Source organism: Podarcis gaigeae (genome assembly GCF_964106915.1).
Source record: "Podarcis gaigeae genome assembly, chromosome: 5".
In the NCBI taxonomy this organism is placed as follows: domain Eukaryota; kingdom Metazoa; phylum Chordata; class Lepidosauria; order Squamata; family Lacertidae; genus Podarcis; species Podarcis gaigeae.
In genome coordinates, this window is record NC_139681.1 from 3,968,643 (window position 1) to 3,982,505 (window position 13,863).

Consider the following 13,863-nt stretch of genomic DNA (forward strand, 5'->3'; position numbering starts at 1 on the left):
TCTGGGGGTTAGGGTTAGGGGGCGCAAATCCATGGGTTAGGGGGTGCAAATTACTTGCCTTGCCCCGGGTGCTGACAACCCATGCTACGCCACTGGCCAAGTGGCAATTTTAACCCTGGTCTACTGGATCTTAGCCCAGCATTTTAACCACTATCCCCTGCTGCCTCTCTTTCCCTCAAGCTTTTATTTATATGGCAATAAAGCACATGGGCTCGAGCCCGGCAGCCAGGCCTGGACCTGGGCATCATAACAGTGTATAGCACCACAGAGGGAGGTTTCAAGAAAATGTTTTTGTCTGCCTCTGGAATTTCCCGATAAAGCTATGTTGCTCCTACTGCATTAGGAGTAATCACTTCATCTTGTCCTCCTTGCCCACAATTAATGGCTGTATTTGCCAGCTCAGCTCTTACTGCTCCTTTAAATCACTTTCTTGGAGATTCTGCAAGCTACTGAATGAAGATAGGGACATTTATTCAGCCATGCCCGTCATGTAGCTATTTAATAATCTGCTATCTTTATACCAAAGTGATAACAGTTCTGTTTTCCCTTCCACTATGAACGAGTGTATGTGTTCTGTTTAGCATAATATGTAAAAAGGAACATTGATATCTGGATTCAATAACTGTAAGTATTTGTTCATGTTTTCTTATAATAGTTCAGTGAATGAATGTGGCTTATTAGGAGGGGATGTTTCTAGGCAGCGCTGAGGAAAGTTCAATTCAGCAATGGATAAAAATAAGTGAGTAACATCCCACACACAACATTATAATGGAATTTTACCCTGGTGTGTTTCTAAATTATTTCAGCAAAGATCTCAGATGATTCAACTAGTCCCGGCATGTCTGATCTTACCAATTCCAATGTTTTATATGCATACAGATGTCTATGTTGTTGTTGTTTAGTTGTTTAGTCGTGTCCGATTCTTCGTGACCCCCTGGACCAGAGCACACCAGGCACTCCTGTCTTCCACTGCCTCCCGCAGTTTGGTCAAACTCATGTTTGTAGCTTCGTCCAACCATCTTGTCCTCCGTCATCCCCTTCTCCTTGTGCCCTCCATCTTTCCCAACATCAGGGTCTTTTCCAGGGTCTTCTCTTCTCATGAGGTGGCCAAAGTACTGGAGCCTCAGCTTCATGATCTGTCCTTCCAGTGAGCACTCAGGGCTGATTTCCTTCAGAATGGAGAGGTTTGATCTTCTTGCAGTCCATGGGACTCTCAAGAGTCTCCTCCAGCACCAGAATTCAAAAGCATCAATTCTTTGGCGATCAGCCTTCTTTATGGTCCAGCTCTCACTTCCATACATCACTACTGGGAAAACCATGGCTTTAACTATACAGACCTTTGTTGGCAAGGTGATGTCTCTGCTTTGGAGCAGGAACCGGCAAGCCACTCCATGGACAAAGACAACAGATGTCTATAGTATTACTATTTATATTTGAAAATTGCCACAAGAAACCCCAAATATCTGGCCCTTCTTCCCCATCTCTCTGCCCATCCACTGAGATCATCATCACCTTAGGGCCAAACGAGTGTTAGTCACTTCTTAAGTCCTCTCTTAAGCATGGCAGAAGGCAGGTCAGGTAGAGGATGACAGAGGGCTGATCCAGGTTGAGAGCCCAGTACAAAGTTTGCAACCCTTCTCCCTCCAACACACGGCAGGCTCAAAACAGATTGCCTCGCATGACATGGAGAAAGGTTTCTCTTCCTCTCTCATAACACTAGCACTCACGTACATGCAACAAAGCTGAATGCTGGAAGATTCAGGACAGATAAAACAAATTACTTTTCCATGCAGTGCAAAATTAAACTATGGCACTCACACCCACAGGAGGCAGTGATGATTGCCAGCTTGGATGGTTTTGAAAGAGGAGTAGACAGGTTCATGGAGGAGAGGGCTCTCAATGGCTCCCAGCCACAATGGCGCTGCTTTGTTTCCACGGTCAGAGACAGCGATGCTCCTGAATACCAGTTACTGGAGATTGCAAGAGCACAGATCCTGCTTGTGAGTTTCCAGCAGGCATCTGACTGGCCACTGTGAGAACAGGCTGTTGGACTAGATGGACCACTGGCCTGATCCAGGAGGCGCTTCCTATATTCTTATGATTAACCTAGTGCATTAATTTCAATCAGTCTGCTCTGAGTAGGTCTCAGTCGGATACATCCCTTTATAGGCTCAGATTTATAAATGATGAAATGGAAAATACCAAAAATTGCCAGTTACTAGTAAAACATGCTCAAGTATGCTGTATAATATTTAATGGCATGCTCTTTCTTAGGCTGATAGTGAATTTTATTACACAAATAAATTGGAGCTGTGAGTTATCTAGCTCTTGTTACTAGAGAAGGTAACAACTTTCCTGGCTTCCTTCTCATCACTTGTTTCACAAGCATTGTCAGTGGCTCCCATAATTTAAGGAGCAAATATGCTTCCCAGCTGAGATTCATGTGGCAATAAATTTCCCATGCATTCCTTCTGATTCACACTCAGCCAGGCAGGAAGTGATGAAAGTTAAGTAAGAGAGAAAGAGTTATCTTTCTTAGGAAATGTTAAGTGGATTTCATTGAACTGTACTGGAAATGTATGTCTGTTCTCATAAGGAAGCACTCTAAAAATATATCTAGCAGTAAATGAGTCATTGTCTCTCATGAGAATCAAACTGAGGGTCCTCTGGGGTCTCTAGCCCCAAAAGTATATTCAAAATATCATCGGAAAGCCAGTGTGAAATATTAGCCAATCTTTGTCCTAGAAGACCTGGTCTCAATCCCAACTTTCTTCTGTATTTTGAAAAAGTGCATTGCTTCTTGATCTCAGTTTCCCACCTGCAATATGGAGTGCACACTGAACTATTTCAAAATGTTTTATTGCAATAATAAATAAGATACAGACTGATTTGCACATTTAAATGTAGTATAAAGTCCTAGTGAAGGCAGAATTTGATGTTGCAAGATACATGGAGCCTCTGTTGCTCTGCAACTTTCCCAGATCTCCTATTAATGTCTCAAGTAATATAAAATGTGACATGAGGTCATCATGACAGCCACCTTCAAATATCTCAAGGGCTTTCACATGGAAGATGGAGCAAGCTTGTTTTCTCCTGCACCAGAGGGCAGGCCCAGAACCAATGGATCCAAGTTACGAGAAAGGAGATTCCAACTGAACTTCAGGAAGAACCTTCTGATGGTGAGAGCTGGTTGATGGTGGAATAGACTTCCCTTGGGAGATGGTGGACTCTCCTTCCTTGGAGGTTTTTAAGCAGGGATTGGATGGCCATCTGTCATGGCTGCTTTAGCACAGGATTGGGCTAGATGACCCTCAGGATCCCTTCTACAGTTCTATGGTTCTATGATTCCATGCTGTTGTTGCAGATACTAATATTGTGAAGTTTGAAGTGACTAGAAGCATAAAAACTGACTCCTTTCGGAATGAAGCGTTGTCCAGACCAGTTAGATGGTTCAAAGCTTTACTTGCAGAACTTCCTTCAAAAGAGAACAAAAAAGATCCCAGTGACACAGTGAATGATACGAAAGCAGGGCATTGCACAGAGTCATGCCACGCCATGTACTGTGTTAACAAACAAGCAAAAAAGAGGCAGAGGAGAGCTTCCTGTCTCTCATAATTTTGGCTCTGTTGGCGTGGATCACTGTTGAGCAGAGCCAGATTTAGGTGTGATGAGGCCCTAAGCTACTGAAGGCGATGGGGCCCTTTATATGTCCAGCTGTCCTTTGTCAACAACAAATTGTCGCTGTTTTTTGTGTTGAATATATGCTATATGGTAATTTATGGACCTAATAGGTATCTAAAACCATTTTAACTGTTTTTATCTTATATTTTGGAAATGTACATTCATATTTTTTCCTTTAATTTTTTTTGAGGCCCCCAAGAGAGTGGGGCCCTAAGCTACAGCTTGTTTAGCTTATATGTAAATCCGGAACTGCTGTTGAGATTTGGCAATGGGGACCTGATTTGGTCTGCTGCCTATCTAGAAACCTTTCTCTACTTTTCATTGGAAACAGGAAACATCAGGGCAATGATTTCTCAAGACAAACATGATTTCAAATCTTAGGTTTTTCAACTAATGCAATTCACCTCTGGACCCGTGGCTGAAGAAACTATGTGCAATCCCTATAGGAACACTAAACATAAGGATGGTATTCAACTAAATTTTACTCAGAGTAAACCCATTGAAACTAATGGATTTCCATAGGGAAATGAAACTGCAGCATGAGGAATGGCCAGACTGCCTAGCCCAGCTGTTTAATGGAGGGGGGAGGCACTGTGAAGGGGGTGGGGCGAGTTGTGGGGGATCGGAGAGGAGGTGGGTCAGATGTAAAAAGGGGGGTTGGTCTAGTGGGGGGGGTGAAGGGAGAAGTGGGGTTGGTGAGCAGGCGTGGCAGACCCTAGCAATTTTATATTATTAACTTGATTAATCGACCCTTCAACGCAAAGGGTGTTATATGAATATTGGCAATAAAATAAAACTTGCCAAACAACATTATGAAAGCCATATAAAGAATCACTGGCAAACAAACAAACCCAGGAAATGTTTAGATCAATGGAATCACCAGAGATGTAATAAGGGAGATGAATGCTTCCACCTAGACAAGCAGCTCATCCCAACTCAGGGGAGAATTCATTTATTTCCTTCACAAATCTAACATGCAGGATAAAACTTGCCCTTTGCATCGAAAATTGCTTTTCCTGTTCTGTGCTGCCCCCCTCCCCCGAGTGCTCTTTTTTTCTGATGCCACCACTCCAGGGGAAGTGTTTAATGCATTTTCAGGGGCTCCCCTCCCCTGCTGCTTTGGACTGAAAAACCAACCAAGCGTTGCTGATCTGCTCACAGATGCTATACCCCTCAAAAATTGCCGAACACCAATAGCATAAAAAGAAACAAAGAGGGTTTAACACACAAAACCTGCTCCAAGAACATCTAGCAGTAACAGCAGCAAGAAAAAAGAAATCGTATTTTGAAATTCAGCTATATTTGCAAAGTGCCTGTGGCAAGCCTGGTAGAAAAGGTATCTTCATGTCATCTTGGCGTGCCTTATTGCATAAACAGGGGTGTGCAGAAGTATACAGATTTGGTACTGAATAACTCAAAGGGAATAGTTTTTCCAATCGTGAGTTCTGTAAATGTTTCATGTGAATATCTTTCGCTAAGTTTTCGTGACTTGATGCATCGTTCAGTGGCAGAATCACACAGCAGGTCCCAAGTACAGCCTTGCTCTCCCCTCTGTCTGGCGGCCAGAAGAAGAAGAAGAAGAGTTTGGATTTGATATCCCGCTTTATCACTACCCGAAGGAGTCTCAAAGCGGCTAACATTCTCCTTTCCCTTCCTCCCCCACAACAAACACTCTGTGAGGTGAGTGGGGCTGAGAGACTTCAACGAAGTGTGACTGGCCCAAGGTCACCCAGCAGCTGCATGTGGAGGAGCGGAGACACGAACCTGGTTCCCCAGATAACGAGCCCACCGCTCTTAACCACTACACCACACTGGCTCTCGACTGTATGATCCAGCAACCAATGCCATACCACCACGCCTACACCCACACCACTGTTATTGGGACGATAACGGTAACTCACTCTGCTGAAAATGACTCCAAGTGGCTTGCGAATGCCATAGAAATACTAAAACCAATTGCAGCAAACCCAATCAATTAGAAACCTAACAAATGAATCTATACATATAAAAGATGGGTCTAGCAGTTCCTCTCCACGTCAAAAGTGGCCACAGATACCTTAAAACTCTTCAAGTACAGCTTCCCCAGCCCAAGACACTGAGGAGAATTGCCAGGTCCTGATCTGAATACTTCTCCCCGACCCCAACCTTTCCAGCTGCTTTTTGCCAAGAAATAAATGCCCAGTTCTAGGATATAAAAACAGTGAACATAGGATGTAGTTTGGCCCTGAGATTTTAGAGCAGAGCTGGGTAGTGATGATGAAAAAATTCAGTGCAATTTGTCTGTGGAGGCCAACCTACCTATCTGCATTTTCTGGAACAATACACAAATTTAAACACATCTGTCCTTTCAAACTCACACTCCTGAATTTTGCAGTGTGTGCCTTAAAATGCTTTAGTTTGTGAAAATAACGTATAAAAATGCATTGTAGCTGGGAGAATTTTCTTTGCAAAAGTGTTTAAATGCTCTGGGTAGCTCCCAACCAAATATTAAAAACCACGCCCACCAACCTTAAATAACCACTTCCACCAGTTTATCATTTGTTGTTGTGTGACATCAACTGTGCTTTCCACACCATTCAGTTTGTGTTTGCCGTGGCTGTGCAGAAGCCGTTTCTGCAATCCTCCTTCAACTTAATTCAAGCAAAAGATCTTGAGTGCCTTAGAATTATGGCTTAGAAAGCCATTGCCAGTCAGGGTGTATAATTCCACACCAGATGTGTCAGAAGAATGGGTTTCTCCAGTAAACCTTTCCACATGCTCAATGAATGCAGGACATGTGGTGGAATGCAAGACAAGTAGCTGTTCCTGCTCCCAATCACTCCCCGGGATACAGACTACCCATGGTTGCAGGACTGCCATTTCTGCCATCCCTGACCCTTGGGCATGATGTTTGGGGCTAATGGGAGTTAGACCAACCATACCTGGAGAGGCACGGGTTCCACATCCCACTCTACACATCCATAGCATGAACAGTGCCAACGTGTGTACATCATTGCTGTCCTTCCAGATGAATGCATGGATGTTATTCACTTATTCACCAAATGCACGGAAACCGGATTAGTATAAAAGGTAAAGGTAAAGGACCCCTGATAGTTAAGTCCAGTTGCAAATGACTCTGGGGTTGCGGCACTTATCTCGCTTTACTGGCGAGGGAGCCTACGTTTGTCCACAGGCAGATTTTCCGGGTCATGTGGCCAGGATGACTTAGCCGCTTTTGGTGAAACCAGAGCAGCACACAGAAATGCTGTTTACCTTCCTACCAGAGTGGTACCTATTTATCTACTTGCACTTTTTGGCATGCTTTCAAGCTGCTAGGTTGGCAGGAGCTGGAACAGAGCAACCGGGAGCTCGCCCCCATCGTGGGGATTTGAACTGCCGACCTTCCGATCGGCAAGCCAAAGAGGCTCAGTAGTTTAGACCACAGCGACACCCACGATTAGTATAAGGCAGCTCCAAATGTTCATAGTTGATTGGCAACAGTGACATGGTGTGTATTTCTATTGTGTGGGTGGGGATGCAAGAGATCTGGTAAATTTATAATCAGGTTGTGGTCTTGTAAAGTTTAGACAATACTGGTCAGCTTTCCCTCAACCCTCATCTCTGCTTTACCTCTTTTATTCTGTTTAATAGATTTTAGTCCCTCATTATGGTTGCTTTATTACTGTACATACTGTGCCATTACTGTACATATAATTTTGTCAAGTAAGCAAAGGAAGAAGTCCTTGCCTTGAGAAGTTTACAATCTAACTTTGAAGCTGAGGTGGTGAGAACATTTCTCTTTTTTTGTCCACAGACATGGTCATGTTTTTGCTTTTTCTCTTTGTACAGAATTCCTCTCCCTCTTCATGTTGATTTTAAAAATTCTGCTTATTACTTCTAAATCCATGGACTTTATTTCTCTTTTTAAATTACTCCTCCCAGAGCTCTGTGTTCTTCTGATACCAATCTGTTAGTTAGACCAAGGATCACATCCGTTGCCTCACACCACTCTCCCTTTCCTTTGGCAGCACCTTATCTTTGGAACTCATTGCCTCTAGATATTTGCATGATTCAGTCTCTCCCACTCTTTAAGAAGTGCCTGTGATGATATCTGTTTTCTCCAAACGGCTAAGATTTTAACCAGTTGTTGCTCTTCTTCCATTGTTTGGTCTTCTCTGGCACAAGTTAGGTGTCAAGAGCCATTTTATGCTTTCATGTCCTAAATGCCTTGGAAAGATGCCCTGTCAGAATCTAGCCTGGCCTGGAGCTCAGCTGCAGAGTTTCGCTCCTGTAGCAGCCCTGCCATCATTCCTGCAGGGCTGTTGTGATTGGCTGCTGTGAGACATGAGACAGTTTCTGGGATAGAGAGGCAAGTGCTTCTCCTCAGGCAAGCAAAACAATATCTTAAGTACATCTGAAGCACACAGCTCAGATTCTTCGCTCATACCTCTATGGGTCTGGTAAAGGGCAAGAGACAGTGAGTCACCACCAGAAGTCTGGTGGAATCTCAGTCCAAAGAATTTAATAGTTTGAATGTGTTTTGAAAGTCCTTCTGGATCAATTGCAGCTCTGAGATGTTGTTGCAATTTCTTTTCCTTTTTTCAGCTGTTAAAGCTAGCTCAAGCAAGATAATGGTTACCAGCTTGCTGCAGGCTTATATTCTTATAAGCAATGCCAGCCGGGTATTTCCTGAGATCCAAGCCTTCACTTAATGATTCTTAAAATGTTTGCATAAGTTTTTACAGAGTAACTGCAGAGGTGTGGTATTCCGTGCTTACATACCTAGCGGACAAAGTCTAGGGCTCAGCAAGATTTGTGCTATTCTTGTTCCACATCTGAAGGTGTTTCTTCCCCCTCGCTGCTTCCGGCTAATGGTATAGGAAATGGGTAGCGTTGAAAGAAAATTCATTATTCTGCATACTGATAAGTTGATGATCAGTGCCAAACAAACCCACTTTCGCTGCCATGTGGATAAATCTGCAATGGCCCATTTTTCAAACTGTTCCTCTTCCTCTGCCTATACATCAGATATTTAACAGGTGAAACCTTTTCTGGCACAGCAGTAAAATGATGGAGAAAGTTTCATGAGATCTATACGCCTGACTGCTCTAGAAGGAAGGAGATCAAAGCCAGTTGAAAAAGTTGGCCACTGAAGAATGATCATTCTACACTTCCCCCCAAATAGACACATCCACACAGTAATAATAATAATAATAATAATAATAATAATAACAATAATAATAATAATAATAATTTATTTATACCCCGCCCATCTGGCTGAGTTTCCCCAGCCACTCTGGGCGGCTTCCAATCAAGTGTTAAAAACAATACAGCATTCAATATTAAAAACTTCCCTGCACATAACTACAGCTTGCCTGATCAGTCATAGTTTTACCAACAGGGTGGTGAACCTCTGAATTAGAAAAATAGTGTTGGTGGAGAAAGAAGGAAGGCAGGTCAGGGGAATCCAAGTCTTGTTGGGAGCCAAGACTGGAAGAGCCTGTTACAGGTAGGTAGCCATGTTGGTCTGCCGTAGTCGAAATAAAATAAAAAAAATCCTTCCAGTAGCACCTTAGAGACTAAGATTGTTATTGGTATGAGCTTTCGTGTGCATTGTGTGATTGACTCAAATTGTATGATTGACTCAATGGGTACCCAACAGGTTTACCATAGCCATTGAGTCAATCACCCATCTCCTACTACCCTCCTGAGAAAAGCCCCACCCCACCCTCCCACTATATATAAGGATCTGGTGTCTTCTGTTTCAGTATATCTGAAGAAGTGTGCATGCACACGAAAGCTTATATACCAAGAACAAACTTAGTTGGTCTCTAAGGTGCTACTGGACAATTTTTTTATTTTTATTTATATATATATATTGACAGGTATCCTTAGAAATTTTTATTTGTCCAAATTTTGTGATGCAGTTCTCCAACCAAACAATGTGTACAAAAATTGGTATATTGGGGAAAACTGTGCTTAAAAATGCAGATGTCAATGAAAACAGGTTATGAAATTGCATTTTATTAGGGAAATTGCACTTTTTTGTATGTTTTTCAGTATGGTTTGAAAAAATGAAAAATTGAAATAAACAAATGGGTTCTTCCCTTGTCAGAAGACAGGTTTACTGGAATATCAAGCTCTAATACTTGCTTACTTAACAGTTTTTAATGGTCAGCTCAGTCAAGCAATGGCCAGCTGGGCTGGCAACCTATTTGCCATGAGTTTGCTGTACTTTCTTATGAGCCATGCAAAATTGCCTGTACTCTATTTGACCAGCTAGCATAGCTGTTTTACCGTCACTGGAATGTTTCCACAAATGCCTGAAATCCTTAGCAAGCTTTTTATAGTTGATACTCAATACTGCTTTGCTGTGACAACCTGTATTTGTTTTGGGTGGCGTGTGTGTGTGTGTGCAAACCACCAGTTGTGTAGAATGCAACAGATGAAGCAGGAATTGTAGTACAATATATGTCAAAGGAGAAAAAACGGAAAAAGAATTCCATGGCATTTTATTCTATGGCATTTTAGTAACAGACAAAGCAATTGCATGCTAATGAACTTATATTCCAAACACAACAGGAACACCAGCTGCTTAAATGTCAGACTTTTTATCCACTGGGTGTTTTCTTATGGATTTAGCCAGTCAATGAAAAAAACCAAGCAAACAAACCTTGGTTAATGAACTGTGTGTGGACCCCTCAAGGAGCTCAAGCAGAAGGAGGTGTCTTTTCACAAGGTCAGATTGCTTCTCTCTAAAGAGAGCATGTCACAGATTGAAGGTGTTCTTCTCCTAATATATATGCATTTCCCCTGATATCATGCACTTTTAAACATTATTTCCACTAATATACATATATTTGTGTCTACTGTTGCCTTATCATTAGGATCTAATATAGGTTTCTGCATATCTTCTTTCTTCTTCTTCCTCTTTGGCGATCACTCGTAGCCAAGTAAAATTGTCTTCCATAAACACGGTTTTAACAATGAGTTCGTAAGTGACTGTGGAGGTCAATTCTGGACCCACACGTCCTTCCACAGTGGGGACATTGGTTCCAGGGCAGGAGTTGATCACAGTGTGGATTTGCCAAGCGTGCCTTCCTCTTAGCACGTTTCTCCCTTGCGTTTAGGGCAGATTTTTGTTTACAACAGTTCTGAGTTCGAGTGTCTTCAAAGTCCATGACACCTTTGGTAAAGGCTGTTCTCCAAGGGGAGCACTCGCAGGCCAGTGTTTCCCAGTTGTCGGTGTTTATACTACATTTTTAAAGATTTGCCTTGAGACAGTCTTTAAACCTCTTTTGTTGACCACCAGCATTACGCTTTCCATTTTTAAGTTCACAATAGAGTAATTGCTTTGCACGACGATCATCAGGCATCTGCACAACATGACCAGTCCAACGAAGTTGATGTTGAAGAATCATTGCTTCAACACTGGTGATCTTTGCTTCATCCAGTACACTGATATTAGTTTGCCTGTCTTCCCAAGTGATGTGTTAGATTTTTCAGAGACACCATTGATGGAATCTTTCAAGAAGTTGGAGATGGCATTTGTAAGTGGTCCATGTTTCACAAGTAAGGTTCGTAGTACAGTAGCTTTGTAAACAAGCATTTTGGTTTCCCTGCAAATGTCCTGGTCCTCAAACACTGCACTTCAATTGGGAGAAAGCCACACTCACAGAGCTCAGGCGATGCTGGATTTCGGCATCAATGTTGATCCTTGTGGAAAGATAACTGCCTAGGTAGGAAAAGTGATCAACATTTTCCAACGTTACACCATTGAGTTGGATTGTGGCACTGCAGAGGGGTTATTTTGTACTTGTTGGTGCAGCACTTTGGTTTTTTTGGTGTTTAGCATATATTGATTGGAGAACAATATCACAAGATTCAAAGAACTGCACATTGTGAATAATAGCCCTGCTTCAGTTCATGCATTGGTTCAGGAATCGTGTTAATCAAAATTATATGTTAGAGATCTATATACTTTCTTATTTAAAAAAAAGCAAATGATAGATAGATAGATTCTTTATTGTCATTACACAAGTGCAACATTGCACAAGTGCAACGAAATTGGATGTTCTGCCCTTGCGCAAATGAGAGTTCTGTCTGTTATGGCACATCGGCCTGTGCCCCATGATTTAGTGTTAAAGTGGTTGGCATGCATCACATCTAAAGCCATTGGTCTCTTATATCATGACTGGCAGAAGTTCTACAAGGCTTCAGGCAAAGATCTTTCTCCTACCTTCATTCTTACAAAACAGAAAGAAAAACCCTCAACTTAAGTTGCTCCTTAATCCTGAGACCTTCTGCATGCAAAGTATGTGCTTTACCAGTGATCTATGGCTCTTCCTCTGCAAACAGTTTCTGAAAACCTCAACCACCCCTTTTCCTTCTGTTTTAATCATCCACAGTGTGAAAGGGTAGATATAGGGCCATTAAAAGAGTAGTCACACATCCAGACAGTCTTATTTCCATCTTTACCACTTGGCTAGAGTGTAACCAATACCTATTTCTCACTGAGATGGTAGACCAGTGCCTGGGCTATATACAACATAAGAGAGTATTGGCGGAGGGCACATGACAGAATGTTATTCTAAATGTAAAGTAGAAAAATCCTAGAGAAATTGTCTAGATGCTTCTACCTGATCTGTATTTTTTCCTATGTAGTTTTGAGGGGGGGCTTTACTTATTTTTGCAATAGAGTTTTCTTTGGTGAGGTGCACCCCCATTTGTAGTTGAAGGGGCACAACTCTGACGCAGGTTCACTACCTCAGGAAAACTAGGCCAAGGAAAGAGTATTAAATATGAGTCACATTGTAATTTCATGAGGCATTCTGAAATAGTATGCAGCATCTAACTGGCACTGTGGCAATGAATTTTCATGGCACACCTGTTGTTGGTATCTTTGTGAAGAGGGGGAGGGGGGAGGAGAAGAAGAAGGAGGAAACAACCAAACTAGGAAAATAAAAAATTCTAAATATTCACTGGAGAAAAAGTCACTATTGAAGTAAATTTTCATCTTCTTTTTTTATATCCCACATTTGAAGGGAAACTAGTAAATGTCCAAGATGCAAAAAGAGATAAAACGTCTATGCATTATAGACGAGATCAAACATTGATTTCCCAAGGGTTCTGATGCAAAACAAAGAGGATAAAGTCATGTCTTTATTAGGCCAAATCAATAACAAGGCATATAAATTGATAAGAAAGGAGTTATATTGTTATTTTACCATCATTTGACTTTTTATAGCAGAAAAGGCAGTTTGCAGTATACTAAAAACCAAGCCAAGGCGTAACACCACGAATGTTGATTCCCCCAGTTAATGGTGCACATTAGTAGAAAATTCTCTCTCTCTCTCTCTCTCTCTCTCTCTCTCACACACACACACACACACACACACACACACACACACTGCAAAGAGTTCCTTGAGGTGTGAGGCCCATTATTCTCTTATGTTTGAATTGTTTGGGGCCTATGGATACAACACTGCACTCCGAAATTAAATGTTCACATTCTAGAAACTAGGAGCCAAACTAGTTTGGCCACAGGGGAAACCCCTGAAGGAGGACAACTCTGCCCCACCACCCAGGCCCCTACTGGCTGTGCCCTAGAGCAGCATGGGAGCAATTGCAAGATGGCACAGCCCACATTACTCCAGGTGACATATGAACTGGCTCTGTGGGGAAATTGTTGGGCTGGCTGAATCTAATTCCAAACTGAGCCATGGGGAGTTCTGGAAAAGCGAAGGAGATGGCAGGGCTTGGCAGATGGGCTTAGTTATGCCCTGTAGTTAATCTGATTTAATGTGAAGATAGATGGAAGAATTTGAGAAGGGAGCCATGTGCCTCGTGGACTAGAAGTTTTTATCTGATTCTTCTGAAAGGCAGGAAAGCTACTACAGAAAGCATTTGAGTCTTCCCAGACCCCCTTGGAACACGATAGGCAGGAAGATCAGGGGTTTCAGTTCATAAAACACTTTGCAGTCTTTTGAGCTGAAAAGTTCTAAAATGGGTGGAAGAACAGTATTAATAATGCAACATTTGATTTTTCTATTATTGATTTTGTCACAAAATTATGCTTTCAATATTTCATGACAATGTGAAAAACAAGACACCAACTTCTATGCAGAAGGAGGTTTGTTATAGATGCTCTTTAAAAAATAAATGGAAAGTGCAGTTATTCTGTTCATTTATATCTCACCTTTT

At 42.0% G+C, this 13,863-nt stretch overlaps 1 protein-coding gene across 3 annotated transcripts in view; it reads left to right on the forward strand.

Moving 5' to 3' along the window:
• Window positions 1-13,863, forward strand: part of SHISAL1 (shisa like 1) — a gene marked incomplete at its 3' end in the record, with an annotated part of 195,564 nt that overhangs the window by 59,145 nt on the left and 122,556 nt on the right. The window lies entirely within an intron of this gene.